Consider the following 26,358-nt stretch of genomic DNA (forward strand, 5'->3'; position numbering starts at 1 on the left):
AATTGGTTCATCACATTTTTCCAACTCTGGATCTTATTATAGAAGATTTTTGTTTGTTTGTTTCTCTTTATTTTGATTTATCATTTGTGATCTCTGTTACAATTCATTTTAAAGACAATTTTTCCTGGTTACTAATCCCTTTAGAGCTGATAGCTGTATCACAATTACTAACATCATTATTATCATGCATTGGCATGGTCTTAGGGAGACAGAAAATATTTACATCTTTGCCCTGGAGGAAATTCTGAGTGTACCCTGATAGAGGCTAAAGAGAGTATATTAATGCCATAGGCTCTAAAGATTATCTGCAGCCCTTTTGCCATCGCACAGGTATTACCAGATTGATAGCATATCATACTAAATTTTCAAAAATTATAATTTAGATTGGAATTCCAGTATGACCGTTAAAAAATTTTAAATACTTTAAGTATTTATATGAAACCAAGCTTAATATATTTTCTTACTTCCTGATGTTTAGAGTTAAGTTTCCACTGTAAGGGACTGAGACTAACTGGGTTTAATTAAAGGCCGTACCATGTTTACTGAGCACCAACTAGATTCCAAATTGGGAGACAGTGCTAGGATCAGAAATATATCAAGGCAGAGAATCTGCCTTTCAAAACTATAATATAATTTAAGAAATTGGGCATCAGGGTGAGTTTCTCAGAAAGTGTTTCTAATATTTTAGGTAGAAAAAAAATGAAAAATAATTCCTAATAAAAGCTGTGAATAATACTATCTCCTTTTAAAATGTGGAATGTGTGTTTATTTTTGGCTACAGAGGTGATGGTTTTAATGACTCTTATTATAACCAAGCTAGTCTCTTTTGATTTTTGTTTTTTTGTTTGTTTGTTCTGTTTTTTTTTAGGGCCATGCCTGTGGCATATGGAGGTTCCCAGGCTAGGGGTCTAATCAGAGCTTTAGCCGCCGGCCTATGCCACAGCCACAGCAACAATGGATCCGAGCTGCATCTTCGACCTACACCACAGCTCACCACAACTCCAGATCCTTAACCCACTGAGTGAGGCCAGGGATCAATCCTGCAACCTCATAGTTCCTGGTGGGATTCGTTTCTGCTGCGCCATGACAGGAACTCCCATGCTAGTCTCTTTTGAATAAAATAATTAACTCTAGTTTTCTAAGGCTATAAGCAACATTTTAGAGACAAATTATGGAAATAACCAGTGGCTCTCAATACACACTCTGATAAAAGCTCAGGATGAGGAACCTCAAAAAGGAGGTTTCTTGAGATTTTGCCTAATCACATCATTCAGTCAAGGTTCTAGATGTGAAGCCTGAGCCTTGTGTGAGGAAGAAATAAAACTGCCCTCCCAGAGCAGGTGAGGGACCAGAAGAGGTCTTCAGAGAGCTGGGGGTGAGGGTGGGGAGGCAATTCTGCTAGAGGCACCAACACAACTGCTTCAGTTGTCCTTTTTTTTTCTTTGCACCACCTCACGCTATTCTCAGATACTTGCTTTTATTTACTCGATCATGGTTTATCAGTTTTATCAAAAAAGGGAAAATTGGAGCTTGCTTTTAGGAAATAGGGAAATTATTGAGTAAGAAGATTTAAAAATTAAGTTTGAAAAATCATCAGGTACAGAAAAATAATTGAAAATAGTATGGAGATGATGAACGAAATAGGCTTAATTGTGTTTCTGAAGGATAATTTCCACTTGTAACTTCTCTCTTCATTTGAATTCTGAATTGAATTACCAATTGATATTTGTGATGAACAGATTTTTAATTATTGAATGTTGAAACATTTTACCATCTGCTAAGGAGCTACGGTAGCTGCAGAAGTCTTGACCTTGTCCATTCACTGGTTGTGTGTTTCCCAAGGTCAAAGGCAATGGTCTACTTCTACTGATCATCAGCACCGAGTCTCTTGTAAACACTCAACATGTGTCTGCTGAATGGATTAGTTTGTATGTAAAGAAGTGAGGAGGAAAGTTTATAAAGGGATAATCTATAAAAAGCTTTCTAAATTTTTCTGAATTTTTAAGTTTTATGTAATCCTACATCTGTTATATAATAATAATATATTCATATTTTTTACTCAACTGCTAGACCTGTAAATCTTTTCAGGATAAGGACCACATCTCTTTCAATTTTTGTAATCTCAACAACTAGCACAATGTCAGAAAAATCAGAGGAACTTAATAGTCGTTTATTGTTTTATCTGCTACTTCTGACTATTAACTCTTGGTGCAAGCAAATGACCCTTCTCCCATACAAAGTTAAAGGAAAAACACTAAGTCTTTACCAAGGGATACTTTAAAAAAATAAAAGCTTGATTAAATGAATATATATTATGTTTCTGAATTAGAGAGATTGAAAATCTTAATGTTATTCTTCCAAAATTAATCTACCTATTCAATCCAATTCAGTGAGAATCTCAATAAGAAAATAGATGGTAGGTAGGCAGATAGGTAGGCACAGATAAATAAAGAGAGGAAAAGGAAACTTAGAAGGTGAATTCAAGTGTACTCTGACAAAAACACCAAGAAATTTGGGGAAAAAATGTTATGAATGGAAAATTTCCCACCAGATATAAAAATAAAAGGCTGCATTAATTAGAAACATGTGGCTCTGAAAGAAGACTTAGCATCTCAAAGATAACAGATTTAGCTCAGAAATAGACAAGGAATGTATAGGAATTTGGTCTATGATAAAGATGACATTGCAAAATAATTGGAGGAAAAATTATTCAATAAAGGACATTGGGGGAAAGTATAATATATATAGTTAAATAATCACTCCTCCCCAATGCTTCTTCATTGAAATTAATTCCAGAGGTATTAAATGGGGGAAGTGGAACTATTAAAAAGAAGAAAAAGAAGACATCATGGAAGTTTATTTTACTGATCTAGTGGTGGGAAATTAAAGTCTATATATGAAAGTAATGCAAGAACACTAAAAGGAAATAATTTGTGTTTATTGTAAGAAGTAAAATGTTCTGTGTGTTATTACAATTTGAAGGAGAAAACATGATAAATTGGAAGACATACTTGTAACCCATGCAGCAAATTTTTCCTACAAAGAGATTTTGTGTAGAAAACTCGCTAAATATTCCAATTAAGGTAGGCAAAGGATATCATGGCCAAGACTGCCAGCTGTCCAACAAAATCCATCCGGTCGTTGATAGTGACAGAGCTATAGTCTGGCACATGTCTAGACTCATTGCCAGCCTCCCTCATGGCCACACAGCTAAGTTCTTGCTGGTAGAACAGGAGCAGAACTGAGGGGCCCGTTGGAGGAGCAGGGCGACCCGAGAGTGAGCATACCTGTCCCGCCCCCTCGCATTTCTGACAACTGAAGCCTGTGTGGCAAAATCCAGCCTCACAGTACAGCTTTAGGCATTGACAGAGCCCTGAGAGCAAAGAGCCCTGGTCTCTCCATCACATGTGGAGGACTCTACTTACCAGCTTTACACCTCTATGTATTTCAGCCTTTTCATTAACCGCTTTGTTTATAGCAATGTAACTGCCTTAATACACAGTTCTTAAAAGAAGAAACACAAGCGGCTAGAGGCCAAATCAAATATATTCATGTTCATTAATAATCAAGAAAAATTAAAACACTGAGATACCATTTACATCCATCAAATAATTATTTTGCAAATATCAAAAAAAAAACAAAAGAAAAAATGATCTCTTTTTTTTGGCCATTTCCTCAGCATGCAGAAGTTACCAGGCCAGGGGTAGAACCTGAACCACAGCAGTGACCTGAGCCATAGCAGTTACAATGCTAGGAATCCTTGACTCCTAGGCCACCAGCGAACTCCAGAAATGTTCTTTATTGTCAAGGGTTCAGGGAAACTGCCATTCTTCTACAGAGTTACTGAGAATGTGTACTGGTCCAAAGTCTTCAGAAATCATTTTACAGTATACATTTATTTAAGGATCTTGGAAAATTTACATATTTAACCAAATAACTTGTCTTTGATAAATTTAGTCTAGGTAAACAGTATTTAATAATGATTTATATGCAAATGTGCTCATTGCAACATTCTTTATAGTAACAAAACATTGGGAAGCAAACTAACACTCCCAAATAACAAAACATTTAGCTAAAATTTGGTGTATTCTTATGATGGATTGCTATAAGTTCATTAAAATTTTGCTTATGAAAACTTTTGAATTACATATTTATTAGTAAGAAAAAGCAACACAAAAAGGAATATAGAGTATGTATCTAATATTTGGAGGCAAGAATTAGAATTATATGTTTATAAATATAGACAGTATATAAAGAGGTTTGAAAGGATATACATGCTGAAGTATTGTGTTTAGTACAAGTTATTTCTATAACCTTTCTTTTACCATTCTAGATTTTCTGGAATTCTCTATGGTAAGTATTTTATTTGTTTTTAATTAGAAAAGAAGCAATTTTGAAAAAAGAAAATGGGCCATCAAAAAACTGAAGTAGGTTTGTGAACTTGTATTTGCCATACAAACTATTGCAGCAAATAGTTTAAAATATGCTATTTGGAAGACTGTTCTAGATTTATTTATTTTTGTTCTCTGATTATGAAACATTTTCTAATTTTAGAATTTTAGAAATTTAGCATTTTCTATATAGTCGTACAAAGCTGATACCTTGGATGCCAAATATCTTGAAAACTTTTGGTTAAAGTATTACATGCATACAAAAATGTGCACATCAAGTATACAGTTTCATGAATTTTCACATACTGAAAGTATCCATGTTCTCAGCATTCAGATCAAATAAAAGAACATCACCAGCACCCAGAAGACTTTTTTTTTTTTCTTTTTAGAGCCATATCTGTGACATATCGGAGTTCTCAGGCCAGGGGTCGAGTCAGAGCTGCTGCTGTGGCCTACACCACAGCCACAGCACCACCGGATTCAAGCCCCATCTGTCACCTACATAACAGCTTGTGGCAACATCAGACCCTTAACCCATTGAGCCAGGGATCAAACTCACATCTTCACAGACACTATGTTGGGTTCTTAGCCCACTGAGCCACAATGGGAACTGTGAGTAAGTCTTTCCTAGTTCTCTGATTTCATGGTTATTGGCTGATGATCCCAAGTTTCATTTGGCCCTGTATAACAGGTACCTGGTAACATGTGGAGGTTTATTATTGGATTATTTTTAAATGAATTAATTATTTATGTCATGAATCTCTCAATCTTATGTATTCATGATTCTTCTATATTGTTGAATGTAGTTTTAGATTATTTATCCTTGTTGTTGTACAAGGATGATTCTATCCTTGTACAGGCATATGCTCCATTTTAATTGTATGTTCTACCAGTGAGAGGCATTTGTTTAGTTTTGAGTTTGGTTTTTTGGTGAATAGTTCTTAGAATATTCTAGTACACATTTTCTTGTGAACATGCATATACATGTTAGTTACACGGATATGTAGGAGTATTATAGGCATGCACGTGACCAGCTTTGGTAGATATTGACAAACACTTTTTAAAAGATGTTTAATAATTTATATCTCACCAGTGGTGTTGAAATTTCATTGCTTCACACTTTCAACACTTGGAAGTGTTGATTTTTTTTTTTTTAGTCATGCTGGTGATAGATAATGATCTCGATATCTTAATATTGAGTCTTCCAATTAATGAATATAGTATATCTTTTTCTTTATTTGGATATTTAAAAAATGTTCTCAATATTTTTAACAATGAATAATTATATGTATCTTTTTTCTTTAGATTTGTTCTTAGATATTTGATTGTAAACAGAATCATTATTTTTCTCTTTTTGCAGCCACACCTGCGGCATGTGGAAGTTCCTGCACCAGGGATAGTATCAGAATTGTAGCTTTAGGCCTACACCACAGTCACAGCACTGCCATATCTGAGCCACATCTGTGACCTACACCACAGCTTGCAGCAATGCCAGATCCTTAACTCCACTGAACAAGGCCAGGGATCTAATCTACATCCTCACAGAGACAACATAGAATTCTTAACCTGCTGAACCACAAGGGGAATTTAATCTTTTAAATTCTGTATTCTATGCGTTTGTGGGATGCCCTAGTGCTCTATTCTGTGAGCCCTGGCCACCTTGGTCTCCCCAGGCATTCATCTCTGTCTCTTCAACCCAGAATGTCCTCTGGGACTATCCTACCTTCCACATCTCTTGACACAGTAAACTGGGATGACCTTAAGGTTCACCTCATTTGGTCCCTGTGCCTTAGAGATTGAAGTTCGTTGTTTTCTGACATCCAGCTTCCTGTAAAGTTTTTTCAAATACGTTGTCCCTGGCTTTGGTGGTTGTTTCCGGAGAGAGTATAAATTGGGTTCCTGTCCCTCTATCTTGGCCAAATGCAGAAGATATAAAGTTCATAGGTGTTAGTTTTGTTATTGTTCTTTCAAACTATACATATAAGTTTTCACATGCTTTTAGATGCATATTTTGCATATACACAATTTTAATGAGTTTTTTCCAAACTATAGAGCATCCTTATTTTTAAAATTTACCACAGTTTAAAAATAGGTAAGTATTTTCTATGATTTTTTTCAATGTTCTCTTTCTTTTCAAACATTGGGGAGTAAAAGCAATATGGGAATCATGTAGAGACTTTGGAATAGCAGTTGAGGTTTGGCCACTGCTAAGTAGAAGTAGTAAGTGGTCTGCTGTTTCTTGCTTTGATCAAGATTATGTTTAAGGAAGTTTACAACAGCAGAAAGGTGACAGAGCTGTGGCTTAGAAATATAAGAGTCAGCAGTTCCCGTCGTGGCTCAGTGGTTAACAAATCCGACTAGGAACCATGATGTTGCGGGCTCGATCCCTGGCCTTGCTCAGTTGGTTGAAGGATCCAGCGTTGCTGTGAGCTGTGGCACAGGTTGCAGACATGGCTCTGATCCCATGTTGCCGTGGCTCTGATGTAGGCTGGCGGCTGCAGCTCTGATTGGACCCCTAGCCTGGGAACCTCCATGCTCTAGGAGCGGCCCAAGAAATGGCAAAAAGACAAAAAAAAAAAAAAGAAAAAAAAAGAAATGTACGAGTCAAAAGTGCCCATGTCAACTTAAAAATATAGAAAAATATAGAAAGAAGCCTTTGAGAGTCTATTCTCTCCAAGTTTAAGGGAGAAAAAAAAAACACACTGATTGAATTAAAAAATAACAATTTGCAGATTTCAATGGCACTAAATCCTATTTAGGTTTTTGTGCTCTTAGGAGCCTTCTCTAAATCATATGTTTTTCAAAACTTACAACTACATTATCTTCTAGGGCCTACTTAGGTCACAGAAGACTCCAAATTCTGTAGGCAAGATAGTTCGGAAGCCATATGTTTTAAGGTTTTGCACTTTCTAGTCCCCCCTCCAAATCTCCTCTATTTATTATTACCCAACATCAGTGTTACCAAGTCTAAGCTCACACTACTTGGTACTTAACAGGCCAATAAATTGAGAGATGAGTTATTGGGGCAGGAATAGTGACTTTATTCAGAAGCCAGCAGACCAAAAAGGTGGTGGACTTGTGTTGTTCTTATAGGTCAGGTCACAGCGTTCCTATAGACCTCCACCAAAACAAATATTATACTCTGTTCCGTGACTTTTCATCTCTATATGAATGGAAAGATGTCATACCTTTAAAGGTCAGAACCTTGATAACGAGCTATCTTGTATATTTTAGGCTGAAAGCAACATTCTTAACTTGTAGCAAAAGCAATAAAATACAAAGGTTAAGGTAAAAGATTCAATATGGAGTCAGATTTTTCTTTCCTCTTACATGAGGTCAGCTTCATTCTCTTATTCAATCCCTGGAGGCTTCTGAATGTGTGGCTACCCTGACCTGTACCTAGGCATGTACCTAGGATTTTCACATATGATGTTTAAAATAGCAATCCTAAATGGCAGGAAAGTCAAGTTTAAAAACTTAAGCTTAAAGTTAAAAACTTCAACTTGCTCCAAATCAGTCACACATTAGGAAGGGGTCAAATGAAGCTTGAACATGCATCCTCTTTATTTCAACACCTGCTCTTTTTTCATGAAGTCATTTGATTTTTTTTTTTCCTTTTCCTTGTGGTAATATTGGGAAGAGGGCGCAAAAGGATGGGGAAACAGCAAAACCCATGTGTGTGGAGTAGCAAATTGCCTTTCACCTGAAATTGAAGACATGCAGGCTGGATGTGAAGAGAGGTAAAGAAGTTTTAACTGGTCTTGCAGACCTAAATATAAAAGTGAGGGCAGAAGGCTAATTCACCATAACAAATTTAAGCATTAATCCTAAATCAGAATATTGAAGAAAAAAGTATGTTCTTTAAAGTCTGGAATATTGACCTCTACTGAGTTTTATTTCTAGTCTCTAGATTTCTAGTCCCTAGGGCTAAGGATTTCTGAGCCTTAGTCTCCTAATCTTAGAAATGCGAATAGTCATAATCATTGTTGTCCAGGTAAATATTTAACAAAAGACTCTCTGGGGAAAATATCAGCATGTTTATACATTTGGGTTTATTTTAAAATGTTGATATAGACAAATAATAAGTAATAAGATATCTGATATTTTCTTGCAAATTTTAAGTAATCATAATAATTTCCATTTAAGTTACCATTTATTTACAAATCCACTACTGTTTTTATAATAGTGTCATCAACAGCAATATCACAATATCAGACTATGAATAAATGCTTGATTATATCCAATTCAGCAAGGAAGTCATTCTTCTCTTTGGCAAAGAAGTGTAATTCTGACATGAATGTTAGTTGATATTACTTACATTAATGAGACATAAAAGCATGAAACAATAAAGACACAAATTAGAATGTCATTCATTTATCAATGATGCAAGTGACTTCATTGTTGAGTCCAATAATAGTTTTCGAATACTGGAAGAATGTTTCTGAAGTTTCTTTATCTACTCACAATATAACAGACACACAAAAGCAAGAAATGGTTGACTATTTCCTGTTTTAATGAAGATCAGATCCAAGATAGTATGGGGCAGCACTTTGAACACTTTTAAGTATAATCCTTGTTAATGGCATCACTGTCTCGTTTCTAGACAATCAACAAATAGTACATTAAGCATGATTTGTAGTATGGCTCATTTCCATGGTATAAATCCTCCTATCAGGACCATTTTGAAGCTGCCTACATGTCAGCACATAGTCACAGAACATGGAGTTGGAAAGAGATGCACAGTAAACATCATGACCTAGAGTTTCCACCATGTGGACCCAACAGACAGAAAAAACATCAATAGAATGAAATAATGCCATTTGCTGCAACATAGATGGATCTAGAGACTATCATACTAAGTGAAGTAAGTCAGACAGAGAAAAACAAATACCGTATAATGCCAATTATATGTGGAATCTAAAATAATTTTTTTTGGTCTTTTTGCCTTTTCTAGGGCCGTTCCTGTGGCATATAGAGTTTCCCTGGCTAGGGGTAGAATTGGAGCTGTAGCCGCCAGCCTATGCCAGAGCCACAGCAATGCAGGATCCGAGTCGCGTCTGCAACCTACACCACAGCTCATGGCAACTCCAGATCCTTAACCCACTGAGCAAGGCCGGGGACCAAACCTGCAACCTCATGGTTCCTAGTCAGATTCGTTAATCACTGTGCCACGATGGGAACTCTGGAATCTAAAAATATTACAGAAATGAACTTATTTACCAAATGGAAACAGTCACAGACATAGAGAACAGACTTGTGGTTACCAAGGCAGGTGGTGGGGGAGTGGGATTGAAAGTTTGGGACTAGCAGATGCAACTATTATATATAGAAAGGACAAACAATGAGGTCCTACTCTATAGTACAGGGAACTATATTCAATATCCTGTGATAAACCATAATGGATAAGAACATGTAAAATTGTGTGTGTGTGTGTGTGTGTGTGTGTGTGTGTGTGTGTGTGTATAAAGTGGAGTCACTTTGCTGTACAGTAAAAACCAACACAACATTCTAAGTAAACTATACTTCAATAAAGTAAACTTTAAAAGGCAAGAAAGAAATAACTTCAAGAGTGGGAGTTCCCATTGTGGCTCAGTACATTAAGAACACTACCACTCTCCATGAGAATGCATGTTCAGTCCCTGGCCTCTCACAGTGTGTTAAGGATCTGGTGCTGCCACAAGCAATATAGGTTGCAAATATGGCTCAGATCTGGTGTTGCTGTGGCTGTGGCATAGGCTTGCAGCTGCAGCTCCAATTTGAGCCCTAGCCTAGGAACTTTCCTGTGCCATGGGTTTGGCTATAAAAAGAACGAAGAAGAAGAAAGAAGAAGAAGAAGAAGAAGAAGAAGGAGAAGGAGAAGGAGAAGGAGAAGGAGAAGGAGAAGGAGAAGAAGAAGAAGAAGAAGAAGAAGAAGAAGAAGAAGAAATAACATCAAGAGCATAATTTATAGTAAAGGGTACTAAAATAATTAGGAAGTCATGGGTTTTTAGTGTTTATTACTTTTGTTTTGAATACAACTTATTTTCAACATAAGCATATGTAATTTAATGTTTAATAATGATTATTAATTAACTGACTCCAAAACCACCCTGAACATTTAATAATGGACTCCTGAGCTGGTTCAAGCTAGCTTAGCGCCCTTTCACTTTACTCCAGAACAGCTGAGACACTTAGAAGTCTCAGGTAAAGTTGCTGGTGAATAGAAAATGCTGAATAAAGGGCAGCTATAAACCACATAGTTACTCACAGGCTTACCAGAAATTTTTTTTTTCACTTTGTTGCTGAAAAAAAGAGTGACATGTTATGGAAAGATCTCTAGGGTAAGTTCCCAGGATGGAGGAGAAGGACTCAGAATCATTTGCATCTGCAGACTGTCACTTGGATGAACATCTTCAACTTCCTTTTGCTCACCCTTAAAGAAGGACATGCTTCATAGAACTGTTGCATATACTGAATACAACTATGTACACAAAGTCCTTAACAACACTTCACGTGTGTTATGCACCAAGTGTTAAAAGTCATGGGGCAGCAAATTCCTATTAAACCCTAAAACGGTTCTGGTGATGAAACACAGGCCTTATTTGTCCCTCCCATCTCCCTCCAACTCCATTCCACTCACTGAGTCATCAGCCATCTCTGCAGTACCCAGAATATCTTCAGTCCCCTTTCTGCAACTTTTTAATGTACTCATCAGACAATATGAACTTTTTTTTTAATTTGGAAGAAATAACAACATAAACAAATAAGAACATACCCTTGTGTCATAACATCCCTCAAACTGTCTCGGCAGTAATTAATATGCTGCACAGCATAGATTTGATATTTAAATTCAAGTGATTTAAAATTTGATTTGGCCTAGAGCATTTTCTGAGAATTACATGATACTCCTCAAGGTAATTGAAAATACCCCGAGTGTCGCAAAGGCAGGAGAGGGAATTAGGAAGAGCAGCTTAAGCAGAGCATCAGTGAGCAGAGAGGAAAGGGGAGCTGAATGCTTAGCTACTGCTGCTGATGGGGCTGAGCCTGTGTAGAACAGGAGTACCTGAAGAAGGAGGTGTGGACCGACTCAGGGGTGGGGGAGGCTGATCTTATCTGAACCTGAGGTGGCGGCTCTCCCACATGGAGCAGTTGTAGGATGAGCTGGGAAAGGAGAACAAGGAAGGAAGAAAAAAGTCTTCTCCTTTTCCCTCTGCAAAGCCATTCTATGTGGCATCTGGGGCTGCAAGAATAATTGAGGAGGTGAGCGCAGAGCTGGAAGACTGAAGAACGGTCTGCCTCCTGAATCTGATTATAGAAGGACTGGATGTTAAGCATCAAATAAAGAGATAAGAGGTTGCACTTGGTGGAGTCAGTAGGGGACTTGAAGCAGAGAGACCTTTTATATCTGCAAGAATTGGGAATAAAGTCAAAGATGGGCAACAGTCTCATAATTGTTGGCTTCCTGAATCATCAGACCCATGTGGTGTAAAAATGGGATTTTACCATAACCAGTTTATTGATGGGCTGAGCTCAGCAACACACACTTCTTTTTCTCTACCACTGCCTTGAAATGGGTTCCATCAGACCTCTGGGCACTTGGCTAATGATAGGTCACTTTCAAGTTTAAAAAAACAGATCCATTTTCAACAAAATTCCAGCTGAGTTTAAATCTCTTCTAAGATTAGTCCCTCCTTAGGAGTCAAGCTTGATCTATGGATTGGGGACCAGCATCAAGGGAGAGAGAGTAGGGATGGGTTGCGATTTCAGCCTTCATCCATCACTTCTTTCTCTCCCATGCACTATGCTATTTCTCTGTCTTAGACTTTGAAGGAGGAGAGACAGGAAGAAAGAAAAAGTAGAAGGAAAGGAGAAATAATTTTTTATTTAGCAAATGCAGCTTAAAATTCTTTCTTGGGGACTAGCATATGATGACAGGTAAACAAATGTGGGTTCTTCCAGGGGGCATCTCTTTAGAGATCCCTCTGGAAACCTCCACACTGCATTCTTCCCTGGTATGGACAGCTTCTCTCCAGCCAGTGGCCTAATCTCCTGCCCTCAGCAGCACATCTTGACCTTTCCTATTAGACTCCTTTCTCCTATGCAAAATGGTTTCCTGGGTGAGTCATTCCAGACGACTTGAGTCAAATGAATTGCTGCAGCATCCACAGGAATCCCAGAAAACTCAAGCCTAAGTGAATAGCAGAGCTCAGTCTCTACCTAAATATGTAACCTTATTATTCCTGGGTGCACACCTCAAAAGCTCCCCAAATCACATGTGCTCCCCTCTAAGCAGCTCAGCAGTACAGTCACACACCCGCATCTCAGCACCCTTGGGCTGGGACAGTGGCGGTGGGGACTGTCTGGCTTGGAGGTAGATGATAAGAGCACTTTTTGTGGGAAATTAAAAACAGTAACATGACCAACTAAATGTCTGATTTTAATTATCACCAGACTCTGAAAAGTCCAGTGTCCTGATAAAATATTCCTTTTGAAAAAAAATATTTTTTGGGTCTTAATTCTAAACAAAAGCTGCAGTTCCTTCTCAGTATTAATGATACATTGGTAGACTGTATCTACACATTGCAATAGCACATTGTTACTACTTATCCTTTAGCCAACTGGACATTCTACAAGGACATTAATTTGAGGAATTCCCATGTATGCCCTAGCCCCTGGCAGACATAGATTCAGATGCATTGATTCACTTTGTAACTTCACAATAGTTTGGAAAAGTTTGAGTTCACTTCCAGTATGGTTTGTGTCTCTAATGTCTGCACTACTGCATAATCCTACAAAATTCAAAACTTCAGTAATCAAAAATAAATGGTGACAACACAATGCTCATAAAGGCAAGGAAACAGGACATATTACTTTAATTCTGTCATTCACTGTGACCATTTAATGTTTTTGTGTTTAGAAGGGGAAAGGGTGAGACAGGTAAAGTTGCAAGGGGTAATATTTTTGTTTGGTTAAATACAAATTTTAGTTCACACATGAAATACTTTACTGATTTTTAATAATACATTTAAAATTGAAGTCTATTCTTCTTTTAAAATTGCTTTTCTTCTTATTTAATTGCTATTTTATTGTGTTAAATCGTAACATAATTCATTGCTGTGACAGACCAATGTGCTTTTTTAAATAAATATTTCAAAATGTATATTAATTAAAAAGTGTTAATTCATTGTATTTTTCTTTTTGTACTATAGTATTAATTTTATTTTTAATTTACTCATTACTGGCATGATTGTACATGTGGAACTCAATAAAATTTTTTCACAGTGTGCATTTTTTTGGCTAATATTATTGTTTTATGTTATAGTTATTACTGAAAAGATGGAAAGTTAAAAAAATGACCCATTCTGGGTATCAAAGATAGAGCTTGCCATTAAGCTAAGGACTTAGTCCATTCTCTCCACTTTGTATGTAAACACCTTTTCTCAATCTCTCCAAAAGATTTTTTAAGTCCCTCTTACTTCTTTTGAGGCCATTTAGAATTCCCTCTGATTTAGAATTTGAGATTTAAGGGCAAATCTGCAGTAACTAGAACTTTTACCTCATTTTTCAAAAAATGTTAAAATTCCTGTCTAAAGTACCTGTACCCCATCAGTAAGGACATTTGTATGTGGAAGAGCCACTGGAGTATTAATCTAATGGATGTCAAATGGATAAGGTGGCAAGAAGGGGTGGGCTTCAGGTCATGGGCAGGCTGGGGAATGGATCAGCAATTGTCCTACAGCTCCAGACAGGGGTACATGTGCCAGGCTGGAGAACACCAACCCACAGGGAAGCCAGCACATGCAGGAAGACCTTCTACTCTGGCCAAGATGTTCTAAAGAGATCCTGGGCCAAAGACAGAGACCACATCTCTGATTTCCTTGTCAGTAAAGAAATCCTGCACTTCTGAAAAGGGAGCAAGAGGCCCCAAAGGAGCTTCTAGGTTACAACCATATCGTACAAGTACTTTCCATTTATGGTGAGCTGGGAAAAGGACAAAGCTTGGTTCAATTTAATAGCTACTCTCCGGTGCGCTATCGCCCCCACAAAGAGGCCATTCATCCTGTGTGCTTGCAAGAAAGCAGCACAGAGGTGACACTCCATTCTGACATATTTCCTGCTACAGCCCCAAAGCCCTGTGCCCCAATTCCAGTGACCTCTCACCAAATCTAATATGCATTGTAGTTCAACATTGCCATGCCTTGCTGCTAAAGGATTTTCATTCTCTAAGCTGGAACTCAAATGCCACTTTCTCAATGAAACATTCCATAAACCCCTAAACGTAACTTCATTTTCATCTGCCTACTCAGGACACTTTGATTCTACTTCCTTTGTCATTTTAATTTAATTTTGTATTGTAATTGATTTGTTTTCACAACTGTTACCATCATTAAACTTTAAACTCTGAAGTTAATGTCCTATGTACTTTATATCCACCCTGCTCTTCAGTGTTAATGAAACACATCTGAAAATTTTCTTTCCAGTGGGTTATTCAATAAACATGTTTAGAGAAAAATTTAATTGAATGCCAAAATAATCACCATGTTGATCATAGTGGTTATTACCCAATAATGAAACATCAAGTTTCTGGAAAAAAAAGTGTAACCAATTTTTATTGAACATCTGTTATGTTTTATATCCTAATATGAATTTCAATCCAGGGAGAAAATGTGTAAAGCTGTGCCCAACAGCTTATAGGATTAGAAAACTGACAATCACGACTTGAATAGGGATGATCAGGGAAAGAGAGGTATCTTTTCTGACAAATCAATGGAATTGAGTACATGAGTCTAGGCACAGACCAAGATTAGGATTCCATACATCAAATTACCATACAAAGGATACAACCAGGAGTCAGAATTTGATTACCAGCCTGGGTTTGGAGACATCAAGACAGAGAAATTTGGGATGTTCCCTTGCTGTGCAGTGTGTTAAGGATCTGGAGTTGTCACTGCAGTGGCTTGGGTCATTGCTGTGGCACAGGTTCAATCCCTGGCCTGGGGGAGCAGCATAGTACAAAAATAAATAGATAAACAAACAAATAAATAAATAAATAAATATTTGTAAAAGCTAGGGAGATTTGGGAGCTAAGGAAAAAGAAAGAAAAATAAATAAGCACCAATAGGTTTGCGACTGGGTGAAGTGTAGAGAAGAGGTAATTTGTTCCAGCTCTCATGGAAAGAGGATGGGCCAGAGAATCAGATAATCACCAGGAAAGAAACTTTCAGGGGGTTTAAACTTGGTGGAATGGTCATATACGTTTATTTTTAGCTCCCTTTTATATCTTTTTGGCAGGCGATAGACCCTATGACCAGACCAGCTTTTATGAAGGATGCTGATTAGGTTATGATGTGAGGGTAAAATAAATAAAATATAGATAGACAAATAGACACACAACTAATTACAACAAGAACCATCTTCAAAGTAGGGGTATAGTTTTGATATAGAAAGTAATTATTTTCAGTGTCTCAGTCTTTATCTGAATGTTCTATTTATATTCAGTCTCCAATAATACAGATGTGCCCCACTTTCTTTAGAAGAGTAAACATGCATGGATATATATTTGCAGGAAGAAAAATGAGAATAATTATTTAAATTATAAAGAAATATTTAAATGTTGACATTGCAAGTAATGTATTATCCACTAAAAAATACTATCGGTTTTTTTGGTTTTTTTTTATGTAAATCCTGGTTTCCAGAGGAAGAGCCAGAAAATTTAATGTAACAGATTGGAAACTACAAGCAGCTTTAAATTCCAACTCAAGGAGCTCCTGTCGTGGCTCAGTAGTTAATGAATCCGACTCAGTAGTTAAGAAACCGCGAGGTTGCAGGTTCCCTGCGCTTGCTCAGTGGGTTAAGGATCTGGCGTTGTCATGAGCTGTGGTGTAGGTTGCAGACGTGGCTTGGATCCCTCGTTGCTGTGGCTCTGGTGTAGGCCGGTGGCTACAGCTCTGATTAGACCCCTAGCCTGGGGATCTCCATATGCCTTGGGAGCAGCCCTAGAAACGGCAAAAAGGCAAAAAAATAAATAAATAAATTCCAACTCAAATTTCACGTCCTTTTTTTTTTTTAATTTTTTATTTTGGCCATGCCTGTAGCATGCAGAAGCTCCTGGGCCTGGGATCAAACCAAAGCTACACCAGTGACAAAGCTGAATCCCTAAATACTAAGCCTCCAGGGAATTCAAATTTGACTTCCTGAGTGAAGCTATCCCAAGTTTTCCAGTCAGAATCTCTCAAGTAAACAGTTAGAGAGGAGACGTTCCTATTGTGGCTCAGCATGTTAAGAACCTAACTAGTATCCACAAGAATGCAGGTTTGATTCCTGGCCTCGCTCATTGGTTAAAGGATCCAGCATTGCCATGAGCAGCAGTGTAGGTCATAGACATGTCTTGGATCTGGTGTTGCTGTGCCTTTGGTGAAGGCCTGCAGCTGCAGCTCTGATTCGACCCCTAGGCTGGGAACTTCCATATGCCAGAAGTGTGGCCCTAAAAAGACAAAAAAAAAAAAAAAACACCTGAGAAGAGACTGAATCATTAAAGTCATTCAGGAAAAAACTATTTCTTAAAATAGTACAAGAGCAATTAGGTACAACTTCAGAAACTACTACATCACATAAAGTAACAAAATAATAAATCTGGATCATTCAGCCTGACATGATGGAGGTACCCACACTTTTGATCTCCCAATTTAAATCTGACATTTATGTCTAGTGTCATAGAACCAAACAAGAGTAGATAGTTCACATGATTGTATGAAATGCATTTCCATAGTGGTGGTATTCTTCTGCTCTTACTAGAAAAAAATGATATATGGTTTAGTAGGAAATCATGGAGATAAAACACAGGAGATCCGGGTTTCAAACTGAACTTTTACAGTTTGTAAATTTGAGGATGCCACTCTAAGATTTAGTTTCCTCAACAGTATAAGAAGCCTGCTTCACACAGCTGTTGTGAGAATTTATTGAGATCATATATGCTAAGAGTTCTACACAGTATCTACCACAGAGGAAAAGGTCTGTAAAACCTTGTTTATTTGGTTTTCACTTTAATGCATAAGGATGAGAAGTCAGCTCTTTGTTTATCTGCTATGTTCTAAAGAAAAATTTAGGAAGAACAAAAGACTGATATGGGACAATGGAAACCAGAGAGGTGATTTCCTAGTGTTGCATCACAGAATTTTTCATAACTGGGCATTCTTCAAAGCCGCCGTATATGGAGATCTTGAAGGTAACTTGGAAAATCTATGCACACCAGCTCCAGAGGGAAGAATGGCCTGTGGATGCCCATTGCATAGTGAGGATGAGTTTGGAAGAATGTCAACACACATGTTTTCTGTTGACATTGATTTTGCATTAATTTGTATTCAATTCCCTTTTTCCTTTTTAATTTTTTTCATCAGGGGTAATTTCTTGTTTAATAGATGACTGCATATAAGATTAAAGTGAATTAAATTATACTTGCTTTCAGAGCTTTACATTAGTTACAGCACTTTTCATTCATTTTTCATATTTTTACACATTTAAATTTGTATAAAACATACATATTTTATGATCCTTTGTATTTCTCTGATGTCTGTTGTAACTTCTCCTTTTTCATTTCTAATCTTATTGATTTGAGTCCCCTCTTTTTTTCTTGATAAACCTGGCTAAGGGTTTATCAATTTTGTTGATCTTTTCAAAGAATCAGCTTTTAGTTTCATTGAACTTTTCTATGGTTTTCTTTGTTTCTATTTCATTTATTTCTGCTCTGATCTCTATGATTTTTTCCCTCTACTAACTTTAGGTCTTGTCTATTCTTCTCTCTGTAGCTACTTTAGATGTAAAGTTAGGTTGTTTATTTGAGCTTTTGCTTATTTTGCTTATTTCCTTGTATTGCTATAAATTTCCCTCTTAGAACTGCTTCTGCTGCATCCCATAGGTTTTGGAGTGTTGTATCTTTGTTGTCATTTGCTTCTAGGTATTTTTTAATTTCCTCTTTGATTTCTTCAGTGATCCATTGGTTGTTTAGTAGCATGTTGTTTAGTCTCCACGCATTTTGTGTGTTTTGCAGTTTTTTTCTTGTCGTTAATTTCCAGTTGTATGGCGTTGTGGTTGGAAAAGATGCTTGATATGATTTCAATTTTCTTAAAGTTACTGAGGCTTAATTTGTGGCCCAGAATGTGATTAATCCTACTGAATGTTCCATGTGCACTTGAGAAGAATGTGTATTTTGCTGCTTTTGGATGGAATGTCCTATAAATATCGGTTAAGTCCATCTGGTCTAATGCTTCATTTAGGGCCTGTATTTCCTTGTTGATTTCCTGTCTGAATGATCTGTCCATTGTTATAAGTAAATTAAATTCTCCCACTATTATTGTGTTATTGTCCATTTCTCCTTTTAAGGTTGTTAGCAGTTGCCTTATATATTGAGGTGATCCTACGTTGTTTGCACATATATGTACAATTGTTATATCTTCTTCTTGGATTGATCCTTTGATCATTATGTAATGTCCTTCTTTGTCTCTTATAATATTCTTTATTTTAAGGTCTATTTTGTCTGATATGAGCATTGCTACTCCAGCTTTCTTTTGATTCCTATTTGCATGGAATATTTTCTTCCATTTCCTCACTTTCAAATTTTATGTTTTCCTAAAAGTGAAGTGGGTCTCTTGAAGACAGCATATATATGGATCTTGTTTTTGTATCCATTCAGCCAGTCTATGTCTTTTGGTTGGGGCATTTAGCCCATTTACATTTAAGGTAATTATTGATATGTATGTTCTTATTGCCATTTTATTAACTGTTTGGATTTGCTCTTTTTTCTTCCCTTCTTTTGTTCTCTCCTCTTGTGTTTCAATGACTATCTTTAGTGTTGTATTTGAGTTGATTTTTCTTATTTGTGTGTGTATCTCTTGTAGATTTTTGGCTTGCAGTTACCCTGAAATTTTGATACAAGAGTCTATATATATATATACAAGATTGTTCTAAGTCATTGGTCTCTTAACTTCCAGTGCATCTCCAGTGTCCTGCATTTGTACCCTCCTCTCCTCATGATTTCTGATTTTGGTGGCATATTTATGTGTGTATGATTTCCTACATTTACTGTGTACTTGCCTTAATGGGTGATCCTTGTCATTTCCGTATTTTTTTTTTCCTAGTTGTGAACTTTTCTGCCTAGAGAAGTTCCTTTAGTATTTATTGTAAAGCTGGTTTAGTGTTGCTGAATTCTCTTAGCTTTTGCTTATCTATAAAGCTTTTGATTTCTCCTTCAAATCTGAATAAGAGCCTTGCTGGGTAAAGTAATCTTGGTTGGATGTTTTTCCCTTTCATCACTTTAAGTATATCATGCCACTCCCTTCTGGCCTGCAGAGTTTCTGTGAAAAATCTGCTGATAACCTTATCAGGGTTCCCTTGTATGTTATTTGTTTATTTTCCCTAGCTACTTTCAATATTGTTTATTTGTCTTTAATTTTGGTAGGTTGGATTAATATGTGTCTGGGGGGGGGGGTTCCTCCTTGGGTTTATTTTATATGTTACTTGTTGTTCTGGATTTAAGTGAGTGATTCTTTTCCCGTGTTAGGGAAGTTTTCAGCTATTATCTCTTCAACTATTTTTTCTGTCCCTTTCTCTCTCTCTTCTCCTTCTGGTACTCCTGTAATATGGATGTTTAACATTGTCCCGGAGTTCTCTGAGATGGTCTTCATTTCTTTTCAATCTTTTTTCCCTTTTCTGTTCCACTTCAGTGATTTCTACTAGTCTGTCATCCACCTAGCTTATTCATTCTTCTGCCTCCTGTATTCTGTTGTTGGTTGCTTCTAATGAATTTTTTATTTGTTATTGTATTTTGCAACTCTACTTGCTTAAGTTTTAAATCTTGTATTTCTTTGCTCAATGTTTGCTGTAAATTATCAGTCTTGTCCTCCAGTCTATTTTCAATGTCCCACATCATCTTCATTATCATCAGTCTAAAGTCTTTTTCCTGGAGGCTGATAATCTCTGGATCACTTAGCCGTTTTTCTGGGTTTTTGTCTTGTTCCCTTATCTGAGTTATTGTTCTCTGCCTTTTCATTTTTATAGTTTTTTTTTTTTGGTGTGGTGTCCTTTTTGTAGACAATAGAGTTGTAGCCTCTCTTACTTCTGATGTCTGGCTCCCTATGGCTGAAGTTGGTATGGGGGCTTGCTCTAGGCTTCCTGATGGGAGGGACTGGTGCCTGCCCACTGGTAGGTGGAGCTGATTCTTATCCCTCTGGTGGGTGGGGCTTTGTCTATGGGTGATATTGGAGGTGGGCTGCATGCCTGATGGGTCTTTAGGCAACCTGTTTACTGATAGGTGGGGCTGTGATCCCACCTGGATTATTTTTTGGCCTGCGGCTTCTCAGTGCTGATGGGTGGGGCCAGATTTTCCCAAAATGGCCACCTCTAGAGGAACACACAGTGGATGAACACTCCCAAGACATTTGCCTCCAATGTCCTTCCCCCAAAACATGCCACATTCTCCTGTTTTCCTAGGATATCATTCGAGAACTTCAGTCAGGTCCAACCCAGATTTCTATGGAGTCTCTGCTTTTCTCTGGGACCCAGTGCACATGAAAGCCTGTGTGCACCTTTCAAGAATGGGGTCTCCATCTCTCCCAGTCCTGTGGAGCTTCTGCACACAAGCCTCACTGGCCTTCAATACCAGATGCTCCAGGGGTTCTTTCTCCCAGTGCTAGATCCCCAGGCATGGGGACCTGATGTGGAACACAGAACTCTAACTCCTGTAGGTGAGTCTCTGTGATACTGTTACTTTCCAGTCTGAGGGATGCCCACCTAGTGGGTATGGGGTTGCTTATATAGTGTAATTGCACCTCCTACCTCTTGATGTGGCCTCCTCTGTCTTCAGGAGTAGGATATATTTTTTGAAAGTTTCCGGTCCATTTGGTTGAAGGTTGTTCAGCATTTGGTTGTAATTTTGTAGTTTTTATGACAGAAGGTGAGCTCTAGTCCTTCTAATCTGCCATCTTAATCCCGTCTCAAAATGTACATATTTTAATAAAGATCATATCACATTTTACATATCTCAACATATATTGTCATTTATCTTAATTATGAAAAAACATTAAAATGAAGGTAGAAAACACTGCAAAATAATTCAATTCTACAACTACTGCAACCCATTGACGTTATTGCTTTTTTAAAATTTTTATTAGAGTATAGTTGATTTACAGTGTTGTGTCAATTTCTGTTGTATAGCATAGTGATCCAGTCATACCTTTTAGATCGGGCATTTTTCCTCATTGTCTTATTTAACCTCCTATATTACACAATATGCAGGTTGCTGTGCCTTAACGTCTCACTGCCTCTGAGTCATCTCCACTCCTTGCCTCCGTTCACAGTTGGTGTCTAAGGAGGCTCAGACTGGGCCAGAGAAGCAGGTCTCCATGGACAGATGTATTGAACAGAGAGGCAGAATCTTTGCTTCATCTCTCTGAATTTTCAGCTTCTTGCTTTTGAATGTGGGCTTTGGTTAGTGCCAGAGGATCCCTCAAATCTCTCTTCATTCTGAGACTCTAAATTCAGGTCTTATAAAACTGCACTGAGGGCTCTTTTTTTCTGTAATCATAGCCCCACCCTTCATCTCTTTAAGAAAATTGGGAATGTCTGCCCTTGGGAGCCAATTTAAATCTGATTTCAAAAAAAAAGGTACAAATAATACACTTGTATTTTAAAGGTTCAATTTTGTGTAGAAGAACGAATGCACTGCCAACCTGTGAACTCAAGTTTTTTGAGGTGAAAAGTAAAAGAGCAAATCATTTGATTATTTTTCTTACACAGCAAGGAATCAAAGTATCTTTGTCTTTACTAGGATGGCCATTCCTGACAACTCATTATATCAGAGGGAAAAATGGGTCAGGCTTAAATATACTGCTGTTTATAAAAATATATGAAACCATAAAGCAGTCTTTGTATGTGTCCTTTTTGAGAAAGGGGATGCTTCTGGCTTCTATGGACCAAGTCTTATTTTCCATGGCACAGCCCCTGGCAGAAGGCAGGGAGTGGGTCACCTCTTGGGCTTGGGCTCAGAGGCCAGGTCAGTTGCAGCTGTGAGTCAGGTACTAAGAGCTGGTGGTGTTAGCTTTAGAAAGGATAATAGAAATTTGATTTTCTTTCAATTTTTATTTTTACCCAATTCTCATCTTTAGCTTTGAAGGTGATTAGAGGGGTTCCCAGCAAAAAAGACACCCGCTCCACACAGATCTGTAGTCTCCGTTTCATGAGCCTCTTCGTCAGGTCCCACATCCATATATTAAAGATATGTCTCCATACCACTTGTATGATGAGCAAATCACTTATTTTTATTGCATATTCTTTCATGTACAACCACAAGAGCTATTGCGTTTTCATCTCATGCTAGGGAATAGGATTTCTCAAGTCTTTCTTGTGCTCTTTTATTTGGGGGCAATTGCCACAATCCATTTGCAGGATTGGAAATCTACTTAAATAGCATAAAGCTAACTAAAAATGCACTTAGTTCTGCTTTTTAAAAATTCATCTTTGCGATTTAGATTTCTACCCCTAAGAAGGTCATAGGGCCATTTACTTAAGGGTGGAGGGGGGTGAGAAATGACTTCTGCTGCCTATAAATTGAGTGAGTGAGACAGCAAGTGACGAGAGAAAGATCTGAAATTACATAGACCTTGAAGAGGCCACTTGGGGCTGCTCTTGCTGCCAAATCATCAGTATTTATGACATCTTCTTTGAAGTTGTAAAATGTTGGCCCTGGGTATTATATGGTGGTAATATTACACGGGTCACCTCTCCTGCTTCTGAATTTTTGCTCAAAATATTCCCTATGCCTGGATTTGTCTCTCCCTGCTCCTTCAGTAACTTTTGCTGGCATACAAACTTGATTCTAAACTCTAACCTTGGCTCATTAAGAGTTCCTGTCTGATTGGATGTGAAAAGCCCTACCACTTTAAGCACTGTCCTCAATTTTTTCAAAGGTAATTATTTCCATGAAATTTAAATTCTAAAAAATATTTTAAATGCCCACTGCAAGACAAGCACCACAGCAGTAAATTGCGTAACCACATTTGCAGGTCTTGTCTGAATATAAAAATCTCAGATTTGATGGGAACCGGGTAGGACCTTCTGACCCCAAACAATCCTCCCATAAATCAGGACAGGAAATCCAGTCATCCTTGGCCCTCTCTTTTCTCTAAATTAGACACTCAACCCCTGAATGAGGTGAAAACAGAATTTGTCATTAACACTTAGAGGTGATAGGTTTACTCAGCACTTCAAAAGGAAGGGTCCGGAGAAAGGGAAAGACTCTGGTAAGGGGGATGTGCTGTAACCGCAGGGCAGTGGCTATCATCTGCCTGGAACCCAAAGCATCTACAGGCATTGCAGCCAAGTGAGGGGCTGGCCAGTGACCCTCTCTATAAGGCTCCCCTTCAGATAGCCGGCTCCCTATGAGATGAGAGAAATATGCCACACATTCAAAAATATTCTCTTTTTGGATAGAAAAGCAAAGAGCTCAAAATAATGAATTTCTTTCTCTCAAGACATCAGGTTAAACTATCAGCTACCTGGGGTAGAATAACTGTTCCCTGCTGGACCCTTGCTGTCATGGGTCCTGCCTTGCCCTTACTTGCTGTGATGATAAGGTCTTTGTGGTAGACTTTATCTCCAGTAAGGTTGTTTATGAAGCAAAATTTGTATCAAACACTACTCTCCACCTCCACACCTTTGGAACTAAGACATGGAAATGAGGGGCCAGCAGGACCCAACCCCAGGAGCTCAACCTCCACCCTGGACTCAGACTGTCTGTGTAGGTTTCATGATATGAAACAGAGAATCTCCACAAGCAGCCTCATTCATATTTAGTGAGAAGAGTGGAGATCCTGAGGTCTTGCTCAGAGTAAGTCTTCAGGGAGGGTGGAGCTAGTGGGCTCTTTGATTTAGCAATTGTGATACATTAAGATTCTGTATTAAATACCACTGGGTCCCTATAAAGGAAGCTCTCAGTGTCCTTGAGGACCCTGCAATCAATATATGAAATGAAAAACAGAAGTAATTGAGTATAGCCAAAAAGAAATGGCTTGTCTGAAAACAGAAATCTTCCTTTTTCCTCTGTCCCCTCCTCCTGTTTGTCACACAAAACTCCCAGCCTCAGAGCTGATCTCCTTCAGTATGATCTTATTAAAGCTGGTGACACTGAGAGGTGTAGCCCATTCAATGAAGAATTTTTAATCCAATTTCTAATTTTTTTGAGGCTTTCCAGTGTCCCCAGGTTGTTCTGGGAAGGTCCTTTTTTCTCTCTCAGAATCTATGAGGCCCTTGCCACACATGCTTCTGACCTTGGTGAGCTGCTCAGTCCTCTCACTGGGTCCAGTAAAGCCTCCATTCAGAGCAAGACATTAGAGGCTGTCAAAGCAACTGGAAAACTCCAATGGACAGTGCCCTGTGCAGAGGGCCTGAATCACACAGTTGTGCCTATAAGCACTGCTGTAACAAAAAATTTCATTATTATTTCTGATAGTTCTAAGTATCACATTTTCCCTTTCATTTCTTTAAAAATAACTTCCACTTAAAAAAAAACAAAAACAGGAGTTCCCATCGTGGCGCAGTGGTTAACGAATCCGACTAGGAACCATGAGGTTGCGGGTTCGGTCCCTGCCCTTGCTCAGTGGTTAACGATCTGGTGTTGCCGTGAGCTGTGGTGTAGGTTGCAGACGCGACTCAGATCCCGCGTTGCTGTGGCTCTGGCGTAGGCCAGTGGCTACAGCTCTGATTCAACCCCTAGCCTGGGTACCTCCATATGCCGCGGGAGTGGCCCAAAGAAATAGCAAAAAAAAAAAAAAAAAGGCAAAAACAAACAAACAAAAAAACGGTTTTTTAGATATAGGGGAAAAAAAGAATGAAATAATGCCATTTGCAGAAACATTAATGGACCTATAGATTATTATACTAGGTGAAATAAACTAGACAGAGGATGACAAATATCATATGACATCACTTATATGTGGAATATAAAAAATGATATAAATGAATTTGTTTACAGAACAGAAATAGACTCACAGACATAGAAAACAAACATCGTTACCAAAGGGGAAAGGAGAAGAAGGATAAATTAGAAAGATAGGATTAAAATATATACACACTACTATAAACAAAATAGATAAACAACAAGGTCCTACTGTATAGAACGAGAAACTCTACTCAATATCCTGTGATAAACCATATTGGAAAATCATCTGAAAAAGAATATATACATGTATATATAACTGAATCACTTTGCTGTACCTCTGAAATTAATACATTATAAATAAACTACTTTTCAATTAAAAACGGTTAAATTTTTTAAATGAATTTTAAATTTAAAAAATTGTTGGTTTTTTTTTTTTAGATTTTTGCTAAACTAATACCTATATACTGCTTAAAATTCACTGTGATCTAAATGGCAGACTTGTGCTCCATCCTCACCTTGTCTTTTAGTTTTGATGCTCAAAAGCAACCACATTCAATCTTAGCTGTTTCTCTGGCATTTATCTTCCTATTTCTGATTTTTTAATTTATTGGTGAAGTTTAGCTATGACATATTTATTTGAAGGGAGAGAAGGAGTTAGCCTTTTCCCTGCATTGCCACTTTCCCAATAAGGGTACATCAATATTGCATTTAAATCACTCTTAACTATGCAAATGCTGTTTGTACTCAGCTAAATATTGCACTAGGATTTCTCTTCTTGTACAAATTTTTGTTACTCCTGAAGTCTACACTTACCTTCTTTTGTCATTTGATTATTTTTTTTTTTTGTTAACCATCATTAATTCTTTTTTCTAACAACTTCTCAGTTCAATGTGCCATAAAGTTGAATATTCCTTTTTAAATGTTTTTCCAGAGACTTCCCCTCCTGGAGGTCTGAGTTCTTTGCTCCGGCATGGATGGGGGGCTCTCCAGGCCCGCTCACAGCTGTCACCCTGGGACATCCCTACACCAGCACCCAGAACACCCTCTGCTTTGATTCCA

The sequence above is a fragment of the Phacochoerus africanus genome, chromosome 2, assembly GCF_016906955.1.
Source record: "Phacochoerus africanus isolate WHEZ1 chromosome 2, ROS_Pafr_v1, whole genome shotgun sequence".
Classification (NCBI taxonomy): domain Eukaryota; kingdom Metazoa; phylum Chordata; class Mammalia; order Artiodactyla; family Suidae; genus Phacochoerus; species Phacochoerus africanus.